This window comes from Silene latifolia, chromosome 2, assembly GCF_048544455.1.
Source record: "Silene latifolia isolate original U9 population chromosome 2, ASM4854445v1, whole genome shotgun sequence".
NCBI classification, from domain to species: Eukaryota; Viridiplantae; Streptophyta; class Magnoliopsida; order Caryophyllales; family Caryophyllaceae; genus Silene; species Silene latifolia.
The window spans coordinates 110748224-110756089 of NC_133527.1; positions in this window are offsets into that span (position 1 = coordinate 110748224).

Genomic DNA, 7866 nt, shown 5'->3' on the forward strand with positions numbered 1-7866 from the left:
GGGCAAAGGGCATGACACAAAGAAATGCTACAAATTGAAAAATGTGCTTCAAGACATGATTGAAAATGGCCGACTACCAATACCGCCGGGAGGTAAACCCAAGAACACTCAGAATCCTCTTGGAGTTCTAGTGATTACAAGTGACGAATCTACCTTAGATTGTTCACACCTCATTTCTCCAATTGAAGATGAAATCCATGCAATCGAGAATGAAGGGTTCTACTCTACTATCTCCACTAGCATTTCCGACTTCATCACATGGGCAAGGAGTGTGGATAGACAAGTTTGGGAATTAGAAAATGTGGTGACAACTTTACGTGATCCCAACGCAACACCCAAGGAGCATGTGCCACTAATCTTCACTCAAAACGCTACTATGCAAGAAATAGTCGCCGTGGTTGATAAACTAGTCAACCAAATCATACGACTAGAAGATGAAATCATGAGAATGAGAGAACTAGCTACAATCAATGGAGTTTGGGCCGACGATGAGGACGAGTATCTCATTGAGAACTCCCTAGTCAAGGAAATAGTCCAAAATGGTGAAGACCAAGATGTGGACCACCTAACTCGTTCGGGACGTCCATATCAAAGCACTACTCAAAATGGTCCAACCAACGTTGTCACACCAAATGATAACGAAGAGGACTCAACTGACCATTTGCTCAAGCAATTACAGAAGACAAAGGCCGATCTTTCAGTCTGGCAATTGGTAGCGAGCTCATTCCCACATCGCCATGCTTTACTGCAAGCTTTGGCCAAACTAAATGTAGCACATAACTCGACACCCGAAGACGTAATCAACTTGGTCTTCCAAGAATCACCAAAGCTAAGTAATCCTATTACTTTCTCAGACGAAGATTTGCCACCTTTTGGCGCTAGTCACAATTTAGCTCTTTACATCACCGTCATTTGTTTAAAGAATAATGTGCCAATGACCTTGGTAGATGATGGCTCTGCGGTCAACGTCATACCCCTCAAAACGGCATGCAAATTAGGCATGAAAGAGTCGGATTGGACCCCTACCAATCAAGGTGTGCGTGCATACGATAGTACACGACGAAAGGTGGTAGGACTTGTTAACCTAACCATAGCCACAGGGCCAATTGAGCGAAATGTTAACTTCCAAATAGTGGACATCGAAGCTTCCTTCAACATACTCCTAGGAAGACCTTGGATTCACGCTTCCAAAGCGGTAACATCCACCCTTCATCAAAAGATCAAGAGCCCACTAAATGGCAAAATGGTGACGATCACTTCGTCACCCATCAAGGCAATAATCGAAAAGAAGACGAACAATCAAGTCCTTGCAGATCCCGTATACGAACTTGGGGGCTTCCAAAGCATAAGTGTCATAGAAAGCGAATTGGCACCCTTATACTATGATCCCTACTCCAACTTAGTGGTCAACTACATACTCAAAACCCAGGGATACTTCCCTGGAATGCCTTTGAACCCTACTCGAAGAAACACCTTCGCACCATACAAGGAAGGCAACTCAAAGAGGATACCACTTGGACTAGGGTACAAACCCACTAAAGAAGAGGTTCTCGAGATGCTCGCTCAAGTCCAAAACCGTAAGCATGTAGGAGTCCAAATGCAACCCTATATCCCTACCCTAAATGGGTACTTTGTTGAAGAAGGAAGTCTAGAAATCTTTCACGGCTTTCCCGAGCCTTGGCATTATCTCGAGAGGAAGCTAGCCGGAATCGAGATCTTTCATGATTGTTACTTCATCCCTCCAGAAACGGTTCCTACCGTCAAAACCCGTCAAGCACCTTGCTTAGACGAACAAGCTGTTAGTCTATTGTTCGGAGAAGATCGATTTGTCAGGGCCGCGCAGGATAAGATCATTACCATGATACTTCAAGACGATCACTTCAACTCCACCGCGTTAAATCACAGAAACCAACGCAAGTCAGCAGAAAGGATGGAGAAAATCAATCAAGTGGACCAACAATCAAGGAAGACTCATCAAGCTCACCACTGGAGAAGGAGAGATGTTCAAAGGAGAACCAGAAGACGATGAATTCGAGTCAGAGTCGGAGTCAGAGTTAGAGTCTAGAGAAATCATTAGGGAGTATCCTCCTGTCGTCATCCCCATTCCCTCTGTTTCTCCTAGCTTAGCCTCGAGTAGTCACAGTAGTTCGGGAAATGTCCCAACCACTGTCCCTTTATAGCCACTGACCATGCATCAGATGGCTTCTTTGTTTCTACTTTACTCAAACTTTAATATGAATAAATCAGGTCCTGCTTACTCTTTGTGTTATCTTGAGTGCAATTCTGTTTACGATGATACTGAGGATGACCAAGACCCAGACTCAATCGAAATACCTCCCTACATAGCCAAAGAAATACTACAGGAAGGGGAAGGGGGACCAGTAATAGAGGACACCGAACCCATCAACGTAGGAACCGAACTAGAACCCCAAGAACTTAGGATAGGGAATACCTTGAGCTCTACCGAAAGAGCCGATTTCATAGACCTCCTACACGAGTTCAAAGACGTTTTCGCTTGGTCCTATAAAGACATGCCAGGGATCGACAGAGATATCGCCGAACATAGAATCCCGATTAAGCCAGGTTTCAAACCTGTAAAACAGAAGCTTCGACGAATGAGAACGGAATGGGCTCTCAAAATTAAGGAAGAAGTTGACAAGCAATTCAAAGCCGGGTTCATCAAAGTTTCCGAGTATTCTGACTGGGTAGCCAACATAGTACCTGTACCCAAAAAGGATGGGAGAATCCGGGTTTGTGTTGATTTTAGGGACTTAAACAAAGCCAGTCCCAAAGATGACTTTCGTCTACCACATTTTATAATCCGAGTCAGATTGTTCTGGAACGTTCCAGATATTTCTATTCCATATTTTATAATCTTTATCCTTTGGTAAATAATTTCCCGTAATATTCACATAAAACATTAAGGAAAACTAAATTATTCCGTCCTACCATAACTTAAACATGGAAATCTTTCTTCCGCAGGAGGAAACCACTTGGGAACAGACGCAGCAGGTGTTGCGCCTCTTCCAAGAGATGCAGTGGCTCCTGCACCTCTTTCCAGGTCCTTTCCTGCATAATTTTCGTATCTTTTTCATATCTTTCCGAGATTCACTTCCAAAGACTCTCCGAAACCCTAATTCCTTCACGTGATTAGTATAAATAGGATCCTTTGCTCCTCATATTTCTCACGCGAGAGTCCGCCTTTCTCTTCTCCCTTTGCATTCTAGACCTTTGTTCTTACTTTTTGGCGTCTACGTGCTTGAACTTTCGACCACGTAAGCTCGGATCCTTCTGAGTATCAGCCTCGTTTGCATGACCGACCAATTTGACCAACTCCACAATCAATCAACTTAATTAATCTATTCGTTTTCCTCTTACGAGGGCACTTTCTTTACATTCGCGTCGAGCATCACTAATCGATATCTTAGTTCATCTCGTTTCGTCAAACATGTAAGTGTGAGGGTGTAAATCCTTCTTTTATTTATTGTTACTTATATTTTGTATCATTAATGTAAGGTTTATGTCGAAAATACCTTCTTAAAACCGATTTCTAAAACCGTGCTTGTAACACCCTCGAATTTCCCATTTTGACATTTAAAATTTAATTAACCGTTCAATAACTTTATTTCATATTTTTAAATTATTTAATTTAATTAATCTTCTTTTGAAGATAAATTTTATAAAAGTTACCTTTTCACAAACTTGTTTATACAAAATAAATATTTTTGTCGGATAATATTAATAGCGAAAATAATAAAGCTCCGTCTTAAATTATAGTAGGTTTAAGACGAATTTCCATCTAACCATAGACCGTCACATTTTCATATGTGAGACTATTTTTAATCTCGACCAATTAAAGATTGACAACACTCATGCCTCCCTCTTACACTCTATATTTATATAACCCTTTTATTATTATTATTATTATTATTATTATTATTATTATTATTATTATTATTATTATTATTATTATTATTATTATTATTATTATTATTATTATTATTATTATTATTATTATTATTATTATTATTATTATTATTATTATATATCTACTTTTCTACCTCCCGTCCCCACTCCCCTCAACTTCCTTTTCTTCTTTGCGTTTGACCTGAATCAACATGAACAATTCCTCAGCAAACAACAAATACAAGCACAGACCAAAACACCATTTTTACCGAGCTTAAAACCCAGATTCTGACTTCATTCCTCCACCGTTTCCCCTAATATTTGTACCACTATCTTCCCCTTTTCTTCCTCCTTCTTTCTAGGTAAGAAAGGTGTCGACTTTTCACCTTTTTCAAAACAGCCGTCTTACAAGGATTCGGATTTCGGACTAAGTTCTTCCATTTTTTTGTGTTTAGGGTCATCCTTGGGCGATTCCTTGGACAATTAGGAGAGCAAAAAGGTAACGGTGATAGGTTACTCGACAAAATTGTCGAAATTTTCGTCTTATAGGTCGTTTACATGTCCTTATTTGATAAATTTTGGTTCTTTACATTTTCCTCATTTATATGGTAAGTTTCGTCTCATATTGGTGTTGGAGTTGGGCTGTTTTGAGCCCGAATCCTATCTTGAACTCGGTTGCTTGAACTCTCTTTATACCTGTGAACTTTCTTCGTGATTTTTTCTATTATTGTGACAGGGACAACTTAATATAATCCCTTCCATTTATTATGTGCGATTTTAAGTACCGGATCTGTTAATTGATATTGGAGTACTATGGTTACGGTCATTATTAATCTTTTACCTTCTTGTGGGATAGACGGTCTAGATTAGTGAAGGCATTTGCATAGTGCTATTTAGAATTAAAGTTTCTGGGTTAAAACAATTTTGGTAATGAATTTGGTTTTGGATGGTTTAGTAATGGTTCAGGTAACTTTGAACTTTGAGTGTGGATTAGAATGTTCTCACGTGGTGAGGTTAATTTGTTTCGGTATCGGACTGATTGCTACCTCTATCTTTTGGGACTATTTTTGAGTCAGTCTTTGCAGGTACTTCGAACAGTTTTGGGGACGGGTTGTATGCGTTTCTAGGACTGTTTTGGGACGAGAATAAGGCTGTGTGTGTGTACTGTTTTTGGGCACAAAACTGTGTTGTTTAGGATTGCTCTCAGACGAGAAAAAGATAGCGTTTGTAGGTGCCATTCACGGCTGTAGTTAGTCCGGAGTGGGACAATTTCCATGATGAATATGGGTTATTTTTGGGACGGTCTTAAGTGTTGAGTGGGATGTTTTGGGACTGTTTTAACGTTATTGAGTGGGATGTTTTGGGACAGTCAAGCATCGGTTTTATGTAACTATTTCCCACCGATTAAGCACACAAGGAAGCTCTTGCATAGGAGTCCCCCACTGATAATAATTGCCAGTCTTTATCTTGGCCGCATGCTAGTCTTAACATGAAATCTTTAATATTTTAAGTGAGTTCAGCACAGAGGGAGTGTCTCAGGTGAATAATTTGGTAAATGGCAGATGTGTACTAATGAGTGGCATAAGAACTTTGCTGAGTAAAATGGCTTTGTTGAAACTATTCATTATCACTTGCTTATATTTTATTCAGTCTGCATGTTAAACTGTAAAGTGGAATATTTATTAATATAATACAAGTATGAGATATTTATTATAAGTACTTGTAAGAGTCACATTCTTGATAATGCCGTGTATTGTTTGGTTGTGAGAGTCTTGGTCCTATTGGATACTAGGGGTGAGCTATAAGCCCTCTAGTTGCGATATGATAGTTGGGATTGATGTTCCCATCTGTACTTATGGTGAGATACAAGCCATAAGTATGAATGTGACATTAGAGATCCCGTGTCGTATGACATTCTATCGTGTTTATATCTGCATGATCATTCTCACTCTTTTTGTGACTCAAGTGTGACGTTTTACATTGTGTGACGACTTGACATTCCTTTCCCGTTTTCGGACCTTTGGTTACGAGTGTGTGCCATGTTTCCGGATTGGGTTATCTTTCCTTTTTCAGACCTTTGGTTACGAATGTGTGCCATGTTTCCGGATTGGGTTATCTTTCCTCTTTCGGACCTTTGGTTACGGGTGTGTGCCATGTTTCCGAATTAGGATATCCTTCCGCCTTTCTTTGGACCTTTGGTTACGGGTGTGTGCCATGTTTCCGATTAGAGGTTACTCGACCTTTGGTTACGAGTGTGTGCCATGTTTCGAGTCTTGGATACGATTGGTATATCGTTTGTCGTATCGGGTGACGTCCATCCCGAGAGTCTGGATCCAGGTTTAGACTAGGACCGTATTATGATCGTCGTCCTACCAAGAGGTTGGAGTCTAGATGGTTTGTCTTGTGAGTTCATACTAAGTATATGTCTTACACTTGTTGAGTCGGTCAATATGAGTTGGTTGACTTGATTATTCTATTCCCTTGATTGCATATCTATTCCCATTTATCATGCATATTCTATTAAGAAAGTATTATGCCTGTCTCACCATGATATCAAGTATATTCTCTTTGTTCTTTATTGTTCATATATGATGCATGATCCATATCTTTAATTAAGTGGTTCTTTACTTGCATTTCGACATATTGTGGTTGGGAGAACCTTGAGTTACTCCCCACTGACAGTGGCGTTCATGTTTACATGAATGATAGGTATTAGTTGGTGCATTCATGGGGTGAAGACATGTGTGAGCTAGCGAGCACTTTGGTCTAGTAGTTGGTTTAGTAGGATTGTTTAGACTCACCTATTGTTGTATTGTCATTCGAGGGATATATTTTCTCTCGCCTTTGACTATCACGTTTGTATAATTTAAACTTTATTTCCGCATTCTTTATTTGTGTTTTGTATCTTAATGAACCCGCACTTTAAATTTTAAAAGTTTCAAAAATTCCCAATTTTTCCGCTTAAATTTATAAGTTATGTTTTCCGCGTTATCGCGGGGTGTCACAGTGCTTTAAAACCTCTTTTTGCGGATTTCCAGAAGACAAACCGTCGAGAAAAGACGCAGCAACTGCTGCGCCTCTTCGAAGGAGCGCAGTTCCTGCTGCGCCTCTTCGTGAGGCTGCCGCAGTTCCTGCTTCCTTTCTTCTTCCTTCGTCCTCTGTAATTCGTTCGTCTTTTGTTTGTTTCGTTTGTTTTCTTTAATTCTTTGACACACAATCACATGATAATTTCATATGCATATTAATCATCATCATTAACACGTTCAATTCATCATTAAAATCCGACTTAAATCCCTTATAGTCCAATATTTGCGGGTTTCGTCATTAAATTCAATCCGGTTTGTAGAAATTCGATTCGTTCATATTGAGTTTCTGGAATTCGATCTTTAATATATTTTCATCTGTCTTTTGTCGTTTTCGACATTAATTTGTCATTAATTCGTCATGTTTAACCTAATTAGTTCACCCATGTCACTAATAAATCATTCTTTCATGTAAATAATCCGTTTGCATCCGTCTCATCCATGTTTTATTGCTTTTAGGACCTTCAATCACATGTAATTAACCTGATAATCACTTTCATCCGAGTAAATATTATTAATTAACCTTTAAAATCACTGATTTATATTAACGATTTGCAGTTCCGGCTTCACAGCCAGAACTCACCCTTGGAAACAGACATGCACGCAAAGAATCGCCTGCGCCTCTTCCAAAGGGCGCGATCTCTTCTTTGTTCCCGTTGAGTTCTGTTTTCGAACTCCATTGTTGCTTGACTTAGTTTAATTAGCTTACGTATAATCAACTATTATCCATATTATCACCTTCTGACTTGTTCGTTCTTTTATTTCTTTATTCTTTTTCTGAAATTATCCGTTTTAAAAGGTATTTTCGACATAAATCGCCTAATCCATTGTAATTATTGTAATTTTCATTATTGTAATTTTCCTATTGTATTTATCA